General features: G+C 35.1%; 1 long non-coding RNA gene across 2 annotated transcripts in view; it reads right to left on the bottom strand.

The window, feature by feature from the left end:
* Window positions 1-19,296, bottom strand: part of LOC135314083 (uncharacterized) — a 160,333-nt gene that overhangs the window by 140,089 nt on the left and 948 nt on the right. The window lies entirely within an intron of this gene.

Here is a 19,296-nt window from a genome sequence, read left to right as displayed (position 1 = left end):
CTTTGGCTTAAAAGTAGAGTAACTGTGTATTTATGTTAATGAACATAACCAAAAGCATCATTACTTATTATCACTAACTAAAGGATTTGAAAAACTGGGCATGATTTTGAAAAAAAGCTTCAGCAATGCAGAATCATTTCTTTGTAGACAAGCAGAAATTTTATCCAATTGATTTCACTGAATTTCATTAAATGAACAAATATCATTCAGTAAAACTTGATAGCTTTAACTATCTGCAAATATTAGCAGTATGTTCATAAATATGTGGTGTTTGTATGATGAATATGGGGTTTTTTTCGGAGTTTTACTGCAATCCTTAATTGCTTACCTGTGACTAACTACAAGCATTTCCCAGTGGAGAACTGTATGTCTTCTAAAGTACACTAATTCCTTACTATAAGATCATGGCACGAACAAGAAACACATTAGTGAATTCTTTTGACTATGTGATTAGCCCCGTTGACACTTGATATACAGCGTATCCTATTGTCAAGAATATTCTTCTCAGTAAAAACTTCCTCATCATTTTCCACAATGCGTTGCAGGTGGTCCTGTCCTTGCATACAATGAATGTACACAAGATTAAACCTCAATCTTGAAAATGTTAATCATGCATATATTATGTTTAGAGAAAATTAGAATTATACAGACAGCAGTGATATCTTTGGGGATTTCTAACATTAAATAATCAAATGGGTTGTTTTGAGATACATTTTCCTAAGAAATATTTTTGAGAGATTATATTCATATAGTGAAGGGAGTGGCTTGAGGCACAGATGTGTAAAACCTGCAAAATTCAACAATTTACTTCAGATTTCTTGTGTTTCAGTATGTTAAAAACAGACATACTTCGAATGGTTAGAAAAATTTTTAGCGTAATGCATAACACTTCTGCCCAATGGTTCCTAGAATATATAAATCAAGCTGGTCATGATGTGCACATATTAATTTTTTAACACCACAAAAGGGTGTAATAATTTTCTGCTGCTGGGTTTTGGGGGCTTTTATTTTTTTAGTTTTTGGTGATGTTTTGGGGGGAGTAGTTTTTTGCATTAGTGATTCTCTTTTAAAAACATGAGAATGACTTTAGTGATTCCTTAAGATCCTTCTGGACCATTATTCTGTCTAGCAATGATCAACTGCATATGACCAGGGGCCAGCATCTAGTGCTCTCCCAGCCACCACCACTCTTCAGAACATTCCGCATCCCTAATATCTTGTGGAAAACAGTTCCACATCTTATTACACTCTGTAATCCCTCAGTCAGTTCTTCTCCATGCTGAAGATTCCTACTTCAATTTTTCCGTTTTTGTATGGAGCCGGAGGAGATCATCCTCATTTCAGTTCTTTCTACATTTCAGAGAACAACTATACATCAGTAACAGAGAATTCTTCTCACATTTCAAAGTTGTTGGCTTCCAGTTACTGATGTACAAGAATAATTTATTTCTTCTAGGGACATATGTGTACATAATGCATACACATTTAGTTTACACAAATAGTTATTGCCTAAGAGAAGACTAATAAAGACACTAGGTTTTTTGTTTCTGTTTTAAATATTTTTAAATATAAAAATGTAATAACAGGTAGAGAAGATAAGCTGTAAGATCAATCTGACCAATATCCCGCATAAAGAACAGGTAAAAGTAGATGCCTTGGAAAGACTGCCAAATTATAGTGAAGTATGTATGGTGCTTCTCCCTATATCTAGACCCCCAAATTTAGATCTCTCCATGATAAAGCTCAGCTGAATTTTAATATATTTACAGTAGTCAATTCTGTACCCATTTATTCAATGGTAAATTGAAATTTAATAATACAAGACTGTGTCTCAGCATCTGATTCTTTTAAAAAGATGTAAATAGCAAAAGGAAAATTGGAAACATTAAATATAAAATTCTTGAGAGACTGCTAGTTTTCTTGAACCATTTTACAAAGGCTCCCCAGAAAAACAAACAAAATTAAACCAGGACCTGCAAAATATTTAGGAAAGCGAAGATCATCACTGGTGATAATAATGCTAATAGATAAAAGTAGTCTACAAACTCTCAGCAATTCAGAACTCTACAAGCAAAAAGAGCCAAATGATGAAATAAACACCCTATAATATATTTGTATTTGTCAAATACAGACCAACCTCATTTTGTGCTCCTGTCTTTTTCTTGCTAATGAAAAGGGAAAAATATTAGCCACTTAATAAGTGTGAACTCCAAACTGCCTCTACTGTCTGTAAGCACAGCATAACCTAGGTGACACATCTGAACAGAAACACCCACCACTTTACAGGGAAAAGAAAATCATTCCTCTTAAAACACCACATTTTTAACCAAATATGCAGTGGCAGTATCTGCTTGGACAAGGTTCTCAGAAATACATGACATCTGAACTGAAGATAGGCTGAGAATATTCATAGACCTGATCAAAACCTCATGGAATTAGTATATCCAGATGACAGCTACTATGATTAATGTGAAAAGATTATAGAGACAATCATCCATATGACAAAAAAATGTCCAGCTGCAAACAGCTGCAAAGAATTCTAAGCTCATCTTAAAATACAAAATTTTACAAAATATAGATTTCCTACTTTTTCTACATTCTGCATAATAACATTTAAATATTTTATAGAATGCTATCTATTCAGAGGAATTTTGAAGCATAGCCTATATTCCTGTCGAAAGAAGTGGTGAATGCAAATAGACATGGCATTGTACAGAGTAAAAGCCTTTTCATAGCTTATCATGAGTATGTGATACACAACATATTTTAACTCTGAGAAGAAATACTCTTCTGTCATCATTATAGGATGCATTTTACTTAAGTCCATAATATCACAAAGCAGTTTTATTTGCAAATTTTGTGTTGCCTGAAAAAAGGCAAGTTCACCAAGAACTATAGTGAATTAATTGAGAAGAAAGCTTAATCAAAAGTACTTAATTTCTACATTTGTTTCTCTTAACACTGTTCATAATTTCCTTTTCTTCCAATGCCTAAGCTGTGTCTTTTCACAATTTATTAAAAAAGACTCTTTTTCACTTTCGATAAGCCATACTCATATCCAAACCCTCTGGAGTCATGTTTGAGATCCAGATGTGTGAGTTCTCAACTACTTCAGTCTATAGTTTTGCTTCAGATTTACCCTTTAATAGTAAAATTATCTAAAATAAATTGATTCCACATTCAACAAGTCTTTAATGTGACTTGTTTCCACTATCAAATGTAAATATAACTTCTTTTTGTATTTTACTTTTCTGTAGTTCTTCTCCAGCTGCTTGTAACTGACTTTTTGTTCCTTCGGTCTCACTTGATATCCTAGACCTACACTTCATTATAATCTTTCTGCTCTTCTCTTAGTCATCATCAGCACTGAATCTCACACAGTGGCAGAAAAAAAAAATAAAAGGATACTGTCAACTTTTATTTTTAGGGATTACCAGTTAATGTATATTCCTGAGAAAGCAACTAGAGATGTTATACATTTTAATAAGTACTTAGTGAAACATTTCATTTTCTCTAACACTGATATGAAACCTATTTACACTGAAATGAAAAAGGTTCTTCTGAATCAGGGCCCTAGATTAACACCCTAAACCTTATTTAAATATTTTGAAGAGGAGATTCTGTTTAAAGTCAAGTTCCATAGATCAAACAGATCAAAAACATTACATACAATTTTATTTGAATGACGGTGCTTTTTGCAGCATTGGCAGAAAGTCCCAGGGTGGGCAGAAAGAACTATTCCCAGTTATTGTCTAATCTCCTTTCCATCTAGATTCGGAAGGCAATTGATTATAAATTGCACAGCCTACAGTTTAGAACTCTGAAGTTCTTTCATTCACCTATTTTCCCCTTCTTCTAATGAGCTGTAGAACAATGTTCAGCCACTATTTATTCATACTCACTGCAGTGTTGGTTTCATAAAAAAATGATTAGTTTTATTCCTCCTTCAGCAGTCTTTCCTTATAAATGCTGACCTCAAAACTAGCCTCATGGGGATGCAAACGCTCTCACCAATAAAGATTATTAAAGTCCCCAGTGGGGGCCTGACCCAAGATAGCAGAAGGTCAATACACTATGACAGAATACACTAGCAAGTAAGGAATATATTTGTATGGTCCATCTATCTTAATGGCATTTAGAGATATACTTATGTAAAACCTTTACATTGAAAAGGTTTCCTGAGGAATTTTAAAGTACCTGAGCTGCTTACATTGTTTGGGTTTTGTTTGTTTGTTTTGTGTGTCTTTGGTTTTTTAGAGAATTTAACATGGGAATCAGAAACCATGGGCATTAGTAGTCAGCAACTTCAAGGGGTTTTTTAAGCTTCTTTGTATGCTGTTTGATAACAGAAGGACACTGTCAAACCTGAATATCATTTACGTGAAACTCAACACTGTACCTCCATCTGTGCATTCCTCCCTTCAGACAGACTCCAGAGCTCTGACAGCTGAATTGTCATGGTAAAAATAAACGTAAAAAACACTTGATGAAATAAAAGTCTAATCTGAAACCATCTACTTCAATTTTCATAAATCTTAATGGCCATACATTAGCACATACTACCTTCCTTTAATCAGTATTTTCTATTTCATTAAATTTGCAGTAAGTAAATGCATTTGGGTTCTTCCAAGTTGAAGATGGGACATTCTGTAATGTAAGTGAAATTGCTTAATAGCTGTCTCCAGTCTAACATTTTAGATCATTTTCTCCAAATTACCCAATTACCAAATTACTTCACTTAATATCAGTTCCTATCCTGATAATTTTTTTTAATTTACAGTGTAACAATTTCTATTCCAGAGTTTTCATCTCAGAAAAATGATGCCAGAAAATACTTTGTTCCTCCCTTTAACAATGTCATTGTTTAGTTCATTTGTTATTCCCAATATCCTGCTTTCAGAGGTAAATTGTCAGTGAATTCAGTCACTTGTGACATGTAATATCAGTTTAGTCTAACACAGGAAACTGCAAAACAGATGAAGAAAAAGAAATCTTATGGTGAATAATTATTATTACAAAATCTCACTGTGCAATAAGGAATTACAATAAGTGTATAGCCAGTGAGAAACAGTTGGGGTTTTTTTTCTGGAATTTTCTGTAAGCAGATAAAAATGTAAAAGTTATTGCTACAGCACTTGATGTAATATGACAATCTACAAAGAAACAGCTGTTTGACCCTTCTCTTAGAAATTCTATACAATCTATACAGTCTATCGAATCAAGTGCACGTCATCATCTTATCTCCCAATTTCTGTCGCTGCACCACAGATCCCATGTGTTCTCTGTGGGACGGTGATAATTACTTAGAAATAGCTAGCAGAGGCTGACAGTTTGCAGAATTCAGAATAGCAGCATTTCTTTCTAAAAGGCCTTTTCCTCTGTTGAATATGGTCTAGAAAACAGGTAGTATTATCTACACCAGTGGCATACACTGGCCAGGCTGTCCATCCAGGATGGCCACTAGTGTCCTGCTCAAAACAAAAACGATGCTGAGGCACATTTTATTGTTTATGTGTCTTATTATTTTTTATTACTACTAAAAGCAATCCTTTGCTTTTGTTTGACAAACATTTTTCTCATCAAAGTTTCAGTCCCTTATTTTTGTTGCAAACCATATTTCCCTGTCATACTGGAAAGTGTCAGACTCTTGCGTGCAAAAGTCATTCAGAGGCAGAATGAGCAGAGCTACCATGGGTGTGTGGTAACAGCACTGTGCATCGATGCACTACTACATTCACTCAGTGACCTAAACAGGCACTGCAGACCCCAGAAAGGCACCACTGTTATAAAAAATATTGCTTTTGTTACTACCTAATCTTGCTAGTTCATTAAATATCTGTTTAAGGATCCTATTTCATTCCAATATGGTGTTTACTATTATTAGATCAGCGATTTAGCCCATTTTTCCTGCAATGAAGTGAACAAGAAATGTTAACTATTGCCTAAATTGCCTGGAAAAGTGCATGTAAAACACACGATTCACTCAAAAATATAATTGATTGCATGTTTAATCATATGTAGGTGAGGGAACAGTAGACCTACAGAAAAAATAAGTTCTATAGCGTACAGTAATGCTATTAACTTATGGATACATAAGTTTTAAGCTGATATAAAATTATTTTGATAGTTTTTGAAATATTTTCCTTTGAAGACTATAAATCTAGATGTACATTTTCCACTATTTCTATGATTCTATAGTCTGTACTTCATTGTGAAGTACAGAGGTAACTCCACATGAAATATTAAACCCTGAAAAGTTCCATTTCCACATTATTTGGATTCCATTGTGATGACAGCAAAGTTTTTCAAAACAGTATCAAAGCAGCAGTGAAAGTTTTTGTTTTATCAAAGCTTTCCTATTTGCTTTTTTATTATTGTCTGAGGACTCCAAACCCCTTCCCCCCACCCCCATCTCCCCCTTTTCTTTGTCTCTCACAAGAGGCTCTGGCAGTCACCACTTGGGAACAACCACCACACAACTCTCAATTTTGTCTTACAATGCAGAGAAGTCATAGAATCATAGAATCATTAAGGCCGGAAAAGACCTCTAGGATCATCAAGTCCCATGACTTGAATAAGCAGCTGTACCCAGGAACAAAAATATTTTTCCTTGTGCACCGTAGGCTATTAAAGAAACAGCAGATAAAGTACCACCCCTCTATTATTATTATTTATGCCTGTTTTATTTACTTGCAGAAACAGTCACAGATATTTACATCTTTCCTGGATTCTTAGGCAAGAGTACGATTAGAAAAATATTGCTACAAAATATGGGGCTGCAGCTTTTATCAAATGCTTACAAAGCCTAACAACTTTGCATACAACAACTTGATGATGCTGTAATCGGATGAGCAAGTAAATTGTACCTATTGGGTAGAACATCAACCACTATTAAAAAATTCTCCAAAACTGAACCCTACACCACAGTGTACAACAGTAAAGATTTTAACTGACTGTTGTAAAAACAGTACTACTGATCTTCCTAGTGTCATTAAAACTTATAGACATATAAAATGATGGGTTTTTTCAGGGTGCCCAGACTACAAATGTTACCCGTGATGCAATCTCGGACAGAACAGTGTCCTGGATGATACCTGCTATACCCTTGGGGACTGTGTGAAGGAGATAAGTGCACCCAGTATGTGCACAGGATGGTTGGTTAACTGCAAAGGCCTACGGTTCCTCTTAATGATAGCACTGAATCATAGAATCATAGAATGGTTTGAGTTGGAAGGGACCTTAAAGATCATCTCGTCCACTCCCAGCCCTACCTGCCCAGCCCTGCCATGGGCAGCGACATCTTTCACCAGACCAGGTCACTCAAAGCCCCATCCCAACCTGTCCTTGAACACTACCAGGGATGGGGCATCGACAACTTCTCTGGGCAACCTGTTCCAGTGCCTCACCACCCTCACAGTGAAGAATTTCTTCCTAATATCTAATCTAAATCAGTTTAGAACAGTTTAAAACTGTTACCTTTCATCCTGTCACTACACTCCCTGATGAGGAACACGTTCCACTTCATCACCCAGACAACTAAACATCAATTTCAATTACCTTTCATCTTTTCTTATTTTGCATGAATTATTTATTTAGAGGTGGTTTTTTTTCTTTCTGTCTACTGGTATCGATGGTAGTCTAGATATAGTCGCATTTGAACAAGATCAGATTTTATAATTGAAGCTCCATATTACCTAATAAATCATGTAATAATAAACAATATATCTGATAATATTATTATTCCTATTAATGCTGAAAAAAAACCATCAGTAGTAAGGGACCATGGTACCGATAACATAATGTCTTATATAGGGTAGTGACATCTTACACTGGGAAAAAATTTCAAATTTCTCAATCCCTATCCTTTTACTTTCAGATTACTTTTATTTAAAAGATGCTGAACTGCAGTACAACTTTATATGCTGCCTAAAGCTCCTTAATCCAGACACTGTGATGTGCTTTTTACAGTGTCTGAAATTTCTTTGCCATACTGTGGCTCTGCAGCAGAAATAATATGGGAGGCAAACTCATTACAGGATCCCTAAGGACATCTTGAAAAGGTATGGATCTCACAAACAGTTTTCTCAGGCATAAGAGAAGTGAAGATGCTCATATACATGCCTAGAAGCATTATTTTATGTATGTTTGAGAAAGATATAATCAGCAAAGGTAATTTATGAATTAATAGCAAGGTAGGATATTAATAAGTATTAGCAGCCTAAATGCTTTTTAAAAGTCACCTGTGCACTACACGAGCAAATCTTTACTGCACATGGGCCCATGACTAGCCATCATTTTTGCTACATAGTTACTTTGAAATTTACTGAAGATTGTCTTGTAAGACAGTGATAAAACTGGGTTTTCTTTCTATTGTAAAATTACTATATGTCAGGTACAAAGCAAATGTGTGGATTCATTTAAGACTGGAAAAATTGAGTAAATATAATTTTAAAAATTTCTGAGCAAATAGCAGAAAACCATTATCAGGCAGAGTGCTTTCATTTTCAAAATGAACATGACAATGCACACCATCCGGCAAAATTTGTTTCGCATGACTTCTGGTTTTCTCAAGCTCACTTAAGCTTTAAATTAATTTTAAGTGTAATGCAAATAAGAGAAGTTTAACTTTTCAATTTTGGGGGGTATTAAAAAAAGCAAAATTTGTCAAAAGACACAGCCAAGTATTTACATAATATTAATTTGGAGAAAATACACAAAGCGTACAGTCTACTAAATTCATTACTACAACAGTTAATTTCTGTGAAATTCAATTACAAAGGACTGATTTGAGCAATTTAATATTTGACAAGCTACAAATAATTTCAGTTAACGAGGCAGTTTTATGAATTAGCCTTATGCCACATTTTGCTTTTGTGAGATCACATTTAGTTTAGCATTTTTACTAAGCTCATTATTACTATGGTATCCCAGCACCTATTTTAGAAAGCGCTTCTTACAAGCAATGTAATTTTACTCAATTGCTTAGAATGATAAGAATATGCACTTTTAAAATAGGAGCGGTTATAATTTGCTTCCAAACTAGTAGAGCATAGCAGCTCAGGACCTTATCTAAACCCATACTCTCTACATTCACTTCCAGGAACTACAAGTTTGTACCAATTACAAAGTTGTGGATTACTGAACTTTAACAAGAGCTAGCTGGATCCAGCCTAAGGAATCACTGCATTTGGTAGGCTTCACAATGTATTTTGTGCTTGTTTTGGAAGATACTAAAGTGCATTACAGAGGCTAGTCACTCTAGATTCTCAGATTTTCAGAGCTGACCTAATTATTCCCATTAAAATCAATACAAGATTCACTATTGACTTCTAAGAAGATAGAGCTAAGCTAGTGGTAAGTCATTCTGAATTTCCTGTTTCAGAAATAAAATGGATTTACTGCTTTCTTCCTTCAGGAGAGGGGCAGATAGTGCCAGGCCAAATTTTAACATCCTTATGTAGACTCAGTTTCCCCTCATTTAAGTAGAAATGTACCTGAATATAATCAATGAATTGATTAAGGACCTGGGGATTTGACTCCCTGATTGAAGATAAAAAGAAAAGGTACTACTTTGCTGTTTAGAAGCCTTCAGTTTCAGGAATATAATTTCCAGTATGCCTAGGACCACAGAGGGAAACCTAGCATGTTGCAAAAATTGTACAAAGAAACATCAGATAATTTAAAAAGTAATTTATATTTCCATTTCAGATTTGAACATTGGCCTATGGAAGATAGAATTCTTTTTATAACTGAAAAATAAAATCTAAAATATAGAGATGGGAATTTATCAGTACAGAGAGTGCCTTTCACAGGTTAAAATACTGGAATCCACAAAATTCAGTCTAAAAAAAGATACCCTTTCAGTGCTATTACTAGAGTAATTCCTTTTTCTTAGAGCTGACAAAAATACATATGGGACAGTGAAAATGTCTAGGAAGTTGTAATTAAACAGGACATTTAAAGTTAAAGCCGTTAGGCCCTGGCAACTCTTGTTTCTTTCTTGACAGAAATTACTGAGCATGTAAGAAGTCTGAATCAGGCAACTGTGAGGTTAAAACGTAGATGAAGAAAATAGGGCTGCTGGTTAGAAATACTGAAACAGAGTCAATACCAGAAGTAATGCATATCGTAGCTATTAAGGCCCTATAGAAGTTACAAGAAAATACACTTTAGATTATAATTAGCTGATTTTGTTGTTTAATGTATTTATAGTTTCAATTGGTTGGAGATGAGCATAGTATAAGCTCTTCTGTATGTGGAAGGAACCAGAATGAACATACTGGTTTCAATAGCTAAGCTATTAAACATAATTTTGTGATTTTACTAACTCATTGATTTTAATTTTACAGCTGTGAAATATTTAGTGTTTGCATTTCAACCCTTTTTTAAATTTTATTTTAAAGAGCTGCTGTATGTGAAGGTACCATAAACGAGCAATATGAAATACTTCTATTCCACACACCTTGAATCTAAGAGTGCATTAAAAAGCAGTTAAGTGCCCTCTTTGTTATCATGGGCAGTATAAAGCATCACACAGTGCTGACAAGAGTAAAGGAAAACAGTTCTCAAATTTTTGATGAACTACACATTGCAAAATGTTTTTCTGATTTGTTTTGGGGGCTAGGGGGATGTTTAGTTGTTTGGGGTTTTTTTTCCATTACCTCCGTTATTCAGACAGAGTGATGCTGGTTTGAGCAGAATTATTTTTCCAGAGCTGCAGACAAATCTGCATTATAATAGTTGGCCTCTTATGTGCAGTGGCTTCAGGAACTGCCTATTGATTCCATAGCTGTACATATAGATCTCAGACTTTTATGTGAATCTGAGTTATTAGAAGCTGTTCCGATGGGGTTTTCTTTTTAAGGACAGCAATCCATGCGTGATGTCTGTAGACAGGTGGTCGTCAGAAACTTCTCTGCTCACTTACCGTCAAACTACTTTTTATAGATCAGTGGTAAAGTATAAAGAAAGATCAAACATAAAATTACTGACGGTACAGTTCAGGGGATAAAAGGACCACAAAGGATCACCTACCATCTCTGCAGAGATCTACACTTTATTACAGGCGATATCCTGCTATTCTTTAGCAGTACTTAGCAGAGGAAAAGTAGCAATATCTATCCTCAAATGAAGGAACAATACCAAGCTGCCGTTCAGTCGAACTGAAAGGTCAGTACTAACTGGGATAACTATTCATTTCAGTCACTGAAAGGACACACATCCTGCCTGTCAAGGGTGCTTATTTGGTTCAACCTATAGCAAATTAATCTTGCTATACAAGGAAGTGGGCTAGCAGCCATTAGTCTGTGAACCATGACATTTCTGCACTCTGCATGTAAAATAACTCACTCAACAGAAGCCTGTAAAGCAGAATGTGTAACAGTCACACAGCCTGCACCGAGCAGACTACCAAGTTTTCTACTTTGTAGTATAGTTAGGAGTACATGATTCCCTCAAGCAACCTCTGAAAGAAAGCAGCCCCGCACTCAAGGTACCAAGACACGTAATCTTAAGGGGATACAATAGCAGCATGCCCGCATACCTGAAAACCTCAAGTGATCATTATTTTTTAAGGGGAGGCTTGTTCTAGGCATTTAGGTGGTATCAAGGGTCCCAAAATCACACTAAAATTTATAAATTGAGGCAATCTTCAACTATACTATCTTTTTAAGCATCAGACCGTGAAAGGAGTCAAAGTTACTTCTTTAATTAGGTGTGACTGACCTACAGCTATAAGAACTTGCTTGCTGTACTTTCACTTTTCCACTAGTTCACTATTTTACCAGTTATGTGCCATTCTACTTTTAGTTCTATGGCATAACATCTTCAAAATATAACTGGTATGAGAGTGACAGTCTTTCTATCACCTTAAGTGAAATAGGAAAAGGGTTCATTAACTCAAGAATCTCAAAATGCAGGGGGAGTAATACCAGAGGGTAGAGGAGATGACCAGGGAAAATTGCACAAACCCCTTAACCGTAGCACTCTTTACATTCTGGAAGCTCCGCCTTGTAACAATTCTTTAACGTAATATTTTATATAAAGCACTACATAATATGTTATTCTGTTAATATTAAATGTACCTTGCAATTCATAAAAATATTTAATTAAAGGTAATACATCCTCCCCTTAACTGGTTGTGTTTGACAGCATGCAGTTTAAATCTTGGCTGTCCCATGGAGCATTCTAAGCAGAAAGTATGAAATATGTAAACGAGATAATTAGTCTGGAGATGAGACAATTGATGCAGATGTACATCTATGCATGAAGATTCTGGGGATAAGAAAAAGGCCACGAAGTACTTTTCCTTAAGCTTCTGAGAGCTGTGCTACAGATTTATTAAGAAGGAGTATTTCAAAACAACTACTTCATTGCAAACCAATTAAAATTTGAATTACACTGTCTTAAGTTTTGAAAAGCTGTCAAACCTACAGATAATATCTCAGGCCTTAATGCTACAATGCCTTCACAGTCTATTTTATGTTTGCATGAAATAACATATACCACAGCGTGCTACGGGATCAAAACACAGCACCTGCATATTGAAATACATTTAATACAGCCATCTTTAAAATCTAACTTTATCTAGTGTGCTTAGATGTGGTCTGTTCTTTATGTGTGTTTATAAGTCAATTGTAAACTGGATCATTTTATCCCTTAACAGTAATAGACTGAAAGCGTAAACCCAATGTGAAATTAGCGCTCCTAAGTGGTGGAGCTGGACTATTATTATTATAACTGTATACATGGAGTCTGGACTTCTTGTTAAGTTCATATCAAACTAATTATGTTGCCACTGAAGTGACTGATTTTAGTTAGGGTTCAGTCTTTGGCAGGCATGCTAGCCTTGTGCTAGAGATCTTGTAGGGCACATACAACCATATCGGCTGCAGATCTGCAGAGATAGCATGTATGATTGGGGGTTCTGTGGAGTACAGGTATTGCTACAAAATTTAAATTAGTTTTTATGCCACAGACTGTTCTTTGCCTTTAACCCAGGTTTTAGGACAGTGTTTGCTGTGTGGCTTATTGTAAAATAAGGAAGCTTTCCTTTTTCCAACTATTTTACCAGTATTCAGAACACTTGATGAGAGTGTGTATCCCACTGTGCCCTGAGATCAGTGAGAGATTAGCGTTTTCTGAATTTAAGGGCTTTTGGGTTTCACTGTTGTTGGTCCTCAGGAAGAAAAATTTAGAAGTTTCTTTGACTGATACTCGCTGTGCTATATACACACACGTTCACCAACCAGCTACAATCTGCTCCATTATCTTGATACATGTGTTTTGTACATTTAAAATACTAGCCCAAAACTTCAACTGGCATAAATCAATATAAATCACATAATAATTGACAGAGGGACCTCTGTGCTTGTGCAAGGAATGTTTTTTTTGGATTATTGTAAATACAGGAATTACAGAGCAAGCAGAGTACAGAAGAGAAGTGTGAACAGTGTAAATGGTTCCACTGGTCTTTCAGAGTTTAAAAAGGGAAATAATGGGAGACAAAAGTGTGAAGCTAGGGCTTCACCACTACATTTGTTAGAGAGGTAACTAGTAAACTCACACACTAACCCACAGTAAATGCTACAGGGCTACACATAAGAAAGGGTGTAGGAAACAGGTCAGTAAACAGGAGATCAGTATTTCACTGGGAGATCACAAGATTGTCAGCAAATGTGCCCCCCTATTACTCGGGGTTGGTTCATTTTCTGCTGCATTCATGACAGAAATCTACAGCAGTGTAATGTAATCTCACAAATGCATCATTAACTTCTGCAGGTACATCTGGAAAACATGGTATAATTGCTTTACAAGAAATATAGACAATTAATTTCAATGATGGTAGACCATGTGGCATCACTTAAATTTCCTCTATAAAGCATTTTAAAACTATACTGCTCTTATAAGCAATCATTACGGGTATGCCACCTTTTTGTCATAATTTTGAAATCTGAAATATATTCAAAAAAATAATTAAGGTTAAGAAAAAATATAAACCACAAAAATAAAATCAGAGTTAGAAAACTCCAAAGTTTTCAAACTTGCATCCTTCTTTGATTATCTGACCACAGTGAGCTGAAGATTGTATAGATCATCACCATCCATACTTATGAATAATGACAGTGATTTGAATAGTCAAATCTTCCACAGATTCAGAAACAAGAAACTTTCCACAGAAACAAGAAAGTTTCATTGAGGAACTTTCTCCAGTTAACTAAACAAAAGGTTATTTTTCAAATTCTTGGAAACCATCAGTGCCTACTGTTCTCATTCTTGGGGAAAATGATTTAGTCAGCAATATTCAGCAGCACCAACTGTGCCCCCAAATGCTCCTTATCTTAGTAGAGTCTTTTTAATCACAGGAGATGTATTTCTGTAATATTCTTTGATCCAGAAAGCATCACTGAGCCAAGATTAGAGGAATTATTTCTTCTCATTTTCCTTTTATTTTTCCCTAGCTCTCACCAAGTGCTTCCCCCCATCTTTGGCAATTTCCATTTGCTTATATTATCCTATTCCCTTTCTCTGCATTCTTTCTCAAGGGATACTGGTCCTTCTATTCAACTGGAGGCTGTTTGCTTTAAAAATAAAATCTGAGATGGATGAAGAACACAAACCAGAATGATTATTGTGAGTTTTGGTTTTCCTCAAAATAAATATGTATGGAGAACACTAACATTGTTGATAGTAGGTTTGGGCAGCTGTGGAGACAATGGCAGGTTAAGCCACAGACAGAGTTTTAGTACTAAGTTCAAAGCCTAGTTTCTTACTTTTCATACATATTGGTAATGATGCTTGTATTTAAAGCATTGGTAAAATTGTATGTAGTTACCAACACCTAAATACTTGTCTAGTCATAACTTCTGTGTTCCTTATAATAAATGGAAACAGATGAGGAACATTAATTTGCTGAACACTGGGGTGTCTGTGATTTTAAGCTATTTACTACTGATGTTTCAACCTGGTATAGGAACCTGACTGCTGATGAAACCTCCAGGCCCAGTCTTCATCTTGATACCATGTAGTTTTCATGTGTGAAAAATGGATTAGTTGTGCAACACTATCATTCTTTCTTGTTGCTGCTTTGCAAATAGATCATGCTGCCTTTGCACACAGGTTAACAACTATACTGAATAAAATGGGGCCAAAGGAGAACAGAAGCAAATAACTTGATGAGAAATTTAATGATCTGAATTTATGCCAAAGTGCACCTGTGAATGTTTACAGCAAAATATAAACTAGAAAACTGTCTGTCCTGAAGCCTGCTTTCAACTGCAATTCCCATGCTCTGAGGGTAGTATTTTTGATCTAGGTTGTTCTCAGGCAACAAGGTATTGGTAACTTTAACATTCCTACTAGCACAATGCAACAATTACTAACAAATATTAATCTTATTTTTTAAAAAATTATATATTCTCTACATGCAGCAGTGACAGAGTGCTAAGAAACTGCCTTGTGCAGTACTCAAACACAGACGACAACAAATGTTTTCTTAACTATCAGACAGCCACCTTTCCTCAAAACTCCTGTCATCCAAACCCCAAACACACTCTTCAAGTTTCCACAGTCCATTTTACAAAAGAGATTGTTCCTCTGTGATGAGAAACTTAAAGTGACTTGGTCACTTGACTAACCAAACTTCTCAATCCTTAGCAACATTAATTTTGGAGGCCTAAAACTTACATTTTATCCCACACATTTAGGAGATAGCCACCATATTTAAATTCATGTACATGACTCTTTATATGCATAGTTTATAAATATATGTAAGCAAAGAAAATTATTAGCTTCAAAATTTGTAAAACCAATCTACAGTAATATTCCCATTCTGATTGCCAATTTTGAGGTTCTGTATATCGCAGGTATGGATCAAGTCTCTCCACTCCATATTAATCTAAACACTGAGCTATAACTGTTCAACTTGTAACGTATTACAGTTATATTGCAAGTCCTCTTAAGGTTTTGGTTTTTTGTTGTGTTTTTTTTTTTTTACTGGAGATTTACAATTACAATGAGGTCTCACGTCTGATTAAGGAGTCCATTTCACTCAATACTAAGAGCCTTGGGGTGAACAGCATAGAAAATTTATTGTGAATGCAAAGAAATTACCATATTACTTTTCCATTTAGCTACAGGCATGATTTACCTCAACACTGCTGAAAAGTTTTAATGATACTACAATACATGTCAGAAAATTTTTAAAAATATAATGATAAATATAGTAAGAACTCAGTATTTGCCTGGTAAAATAACACCCAAATATGTTTAAATAATTTATGAGGCTGAATACACTGACTGTCTGGGAAGCCCTTTCATCATTTCACACTACTAAAAAAGGAAGACTACCTTTACACAGTGAAGAGAAAATATTAAAGTTGTTACCTCATTGCAGAAGATAGAGAGGATTCTGGAAATCCTAATGACAATGAAGCCCTATGAAAGCTTCAGGGACATGAAAACCAATACAGCAAAGTGACTAACAGACACATACCTGAGCAGAAAATAGCATCTGTTTTTTGGAGAGATAGAAGAGATCTTTCCAGTTACAAGTTGTGTAAGCAGCACAGGCAATAGATCACAAGCTTTGGCTGAATCACTCCTACTGATAACTTACACATACAGTGTCATTAGGAAGCATCTAGAGGAAATGATCACCGTCACATTAGCCCATATAGCCCGTACTATATCCAAAAGAAGCCGTGAATGTGCAAAAAATACCCAATGTAATGGTCACTGGAGGGACGTCACATTTTTTAAGAGTCAAGTGTGGTTAAAACATGTTAAAAGTTACATTCTGGGCAATGATGATGATGAAGATGCTGAGCAACCACAGTTTGGATCAGAGTTCTGTAAATATTCACAGAAATAAAATAATGAATTATTTAACTGTAAAAATATAATTTATCATTGAAAAGCACAGGTCTGAACCAACAGAGCAGTTATAACCCCAGTCTTGAAGAGATAGGCACCTGAGTGATGCTGAAAGAAACTCCTTATGTTTGCTCCTTTTTAATTATGCTTCGTCACAGTGTGCAGTTTACGATTAGTAAAACGGGTAAACTGCTTTATCATCAATTTGTCCTCATACAAACTCACAATAGGCAATTTTAAGACCATCTTATGAATGAGTGTACCTGGTGAGTTACAGCGAATGATAAAAATTTTGTAATGTTCTTTTATATAAAAAGATATGAAATAGTTTTTAGAGTTGGCCTCTGCACTCACAATATAAATATAGTCATTTCCCATTTCTCACTTAAGATCAAACAAAAAAAAGTATTATATAATCCTGTGGGTAGTTGACTCCCACAGAGTTAAGAAATAATTAAAAAAAAAAAAAAAAAAAAAAAAGAGTTTTTTCCAGTTTTTTAAATACTCCTGGACAGTCAATCACCAAATGGCTGAGAAGGAAAACTCAGGATTTCTCTTTTATGGATCAAGACCAACACAATTTGAGTTGTGCTGTATAACTTAAATATATTTATATGTGTGTGCTAAGCGCATTCACAGCAGTTAGAAAAAAAAAGTAATTTTTTTTAAAATATTTCTTTTGGTGTGAATGAACAATTGCTCATTCCTCCCCCATAGTCACATATTGCAATGACAAAATGGCAACTTATTTCAGCAAAGACACTGTGTTTTCTCTTATTATGTACCTGCTCCCCTGAAGAGAAACAGCTGCACCGCACCTCAACAGCAGAAAGCACAGCACAAAAGCACATTTTAATGCTTAGTTCCTTTTTCATCAGTTGAGATGCAAAAGCTCCCATCCCATCTTATTGTCAAAATGCATCTTTCAAGGTTATTCACAAAGCATTTGTGCTAAGAAGCATGACAGAGACTAGGCAGTACATGCTGAGAAAGGCAAAGTTTAATAGACAGCCTCATAAAAGAAAAATTACCTTTCTAACACTGCATAAACTCCATTGTGCTTTAAATTAAGCTTAACTTTAGGAATGATAATGAATTGCTTTCTCACAGATGTGGAAGATGCAACAAGACATCACAAAAACTCTATCATGGTGTTCATGTGGAAGACCCTGCCATCTCACTTCCTCTTTTACTTTTCCTGCTTTTCAGCCGTCTCCATTTTCATTCATGGAATTCAGCATAGTGTGAGCTACACATTGAGACATTCCACTGTCTAAATCACCTATTTTCTCATTTTGCCCCTAAAATGTTTCTTTTTTCCAGTTTTCCCTTTAAACACAGCCAACACACTGGATCACTGAAAAATTTTATTTTTCCTTTGCTTATCCAACTACTGTTTGCTCATTTCGACAATGTTTCTATGTATTTTTCAAATAAACTCAAATATATTTATTTTCTTGTATGCATCAAAGTTTATGTTAAAAGAAAAAATATGCTATTTTATGAAAAATATGGGGAATTAAAGTTATGTTAATTGATTTTTGTCTTAAACATAGTATATCAAAATATTGCTGTAATTATTAGGTGTTGTTTTTTAAAATGGCATTAATAACTTTTTAATTAAAAAATTTTCTCTCCCCTTTTTTCCACTCTTTACAGCAAAATACTGCTTCCTTCTAAGCCTTACAGCTAAAGCACTACTGCCTGTTACAGGATGTGAGTTTCTTTTTGTGCCTTTTTTTTCAGTGGCCAACCCTGAGCACTGGGGCAGCTTCCCAGCATGAGAACTTGGACTTTAGAGCCTGACCTTTAAGTATTCTGCAGTCAGTGTGAAAGTTTCCATTGATTTCAATGGCATTTGGAGCAGGGTCTTGGCCCTTAATGTGCCCTTATTTTCTGCCTGAAATGTAAATTGTTGACAACATTGGCAAAGGATGCTAAGGTAATCAATTCTATTCCAGCTGTAAATTTGATTTTATTGGCTAGTGTAGCCTTAGAGATATGTGTGAAGAATATTCTCAGCCAGCACAATCTTGTAAACCTGACCTTACAAATTTAAAACAAATGCAGCAAAATCTTTAAAAAAACACACACATCCACTGTAGTCCCAACAATTTATTAAAATTAATTTGTAGGCTTTAGAGTATCTATATATTTGAAGTTCAGGACACTCCTCCAAACAATGCTGTCAACTAGGTCTATAGACAGCAGAAAATAGCAAAGAATTTTTACTTCAAATGAAAGGGAGTTTTCATTAGCTGAGGAGCTGGCTGTTGCATTGTTTAATATGTAAGAAGAAATTTATTGACATATAATTTTAGAATATATCTTGAGAAAGTCTTTTCTTAGTTCACTGAAGTTAATTCATGCCTCACCTGCATTAAAACCATGAGGCTAGCACACCATCTAATCAGAGAGCAAAGT

The sequence above is a fragment of the Phalacrocorax carbo genome, chromosome 6 (genome assembly GCF_963921805.1).
Source record: "Phalacrocorax carbo chromosome 6, bPhaCar2.1, whole genome shotgun sequence".
In the NCBI taxonomy this organism is placed as follows: Eukaryota; Metazoa; Chordata; class Aves; order Suliformes; family Phalacrocoracidae; genus Phalacrocorax; species Phalacrocorax carbo.
Note: the sequence above shows the minus strand (reverse complement) of the source record. Positions and strands in the feature narration are given on the sequence as shown.